The following is a 1,052-nucleotide window of genomic DNA, read 5'->3' as shown; positions in this document are numbered from 1 at the left end:
CACAGTTCAATTAGATCAGTTAATCAATCAATAAGTTTGATAAATTTGGCTTTATATCTTATTCTCCTATCTTATCAGTTTATCCAGCTAGCCTCGTTTTCTCAGAGCTTTTCAACGTCTAGTAAACCATATATAAATGTCTAATCTAGTAAACCATCTATAAAAAAAATAAAAAAAATACTTTAAAAACAGGTTCTCAGCCTGTCGAACTCTCCTTGTACTTTGCAGATCTTGATTGCAACGCCTACGAGAGCAATCAAGCTTAAGGTTTCTTCATAATATGCAGATGAATGAAGCAAACGCACAGCTCCCAGTTGGTGTCTGGTGTGTGTCTCGGTCTGCGTGTGGCATCGTCCTGGTCTTTATTCCAGAGACCGACCCATTGGAAGCGAAGCAGACCATTTCACAGAGCGCCGGTAGACTCAGTCGAGAGCGAAATTGCAGACCGCAAACCATCGGGGGGTTATGGATGACGTGCTGCATCAGGCCGACACCGACATGGCCTCGGTATCCGTAAAGAAAGAGGAGGAGGGGGGGAAGGGGAAGGGAGAAAAGAGATGGAAAAAAAAAGAGGAAACCCATGTACAGGGCTGTGTTTCCCGATAAACCGATGACTTGAGTCGGTTGCCTACTCCGAGGCCAGTCGCTTTTACCTTTTATATATGAGAAGCTGGAGCAGCGGTGCCACGTATACTTATTCGGGCAAAACTCGCCATTGGTCCTATACCCGCGGCCCATCTATTTTGCATTTGTTCCGGCTACTCTCCGATGGAAACCCCGCCGGTGCGCTTATTGCTCTTCGGTTTTGTACTTCTGGTGCGGCCGCCTTCGTGTTCTTGTTTTCGCAAATGTCAGTCCAACAAACGTAACTTTGCATGATGGTGTTATTGTATTTATATCACACATACGAATGCATCTCAACTCATAGTATATGGACATTACCTATTTGTCCACTGTATAACTGTAGTCACTACTATTACTAGAATTTGTTTCCATTATTGCAGTAGTTATATTATTCATCTGTTAAATTGCTTCAAACTATGCAACAAATT

The sequence above is a fragment of the Penaeus monodon genome, chromosome 30 (assembly GCF_015228065.2).
Source record: "Penaeus monodon isolate SGIC_2016 chromosome 30, NSTDA_Pmon_1, whole genome shotgun sequence".
Classification (NCBI taxonomy): Eukaryota; Metazoa; Arthropoda; class Malacostraca; order Decapoda; family Penaeidae; genus Penaeus; species Penaeus monodon.
The sequence above is the reverse complement of the archived record's forward strand: the minus strand, read 5'-3'. Positions refer to the sequence as shown.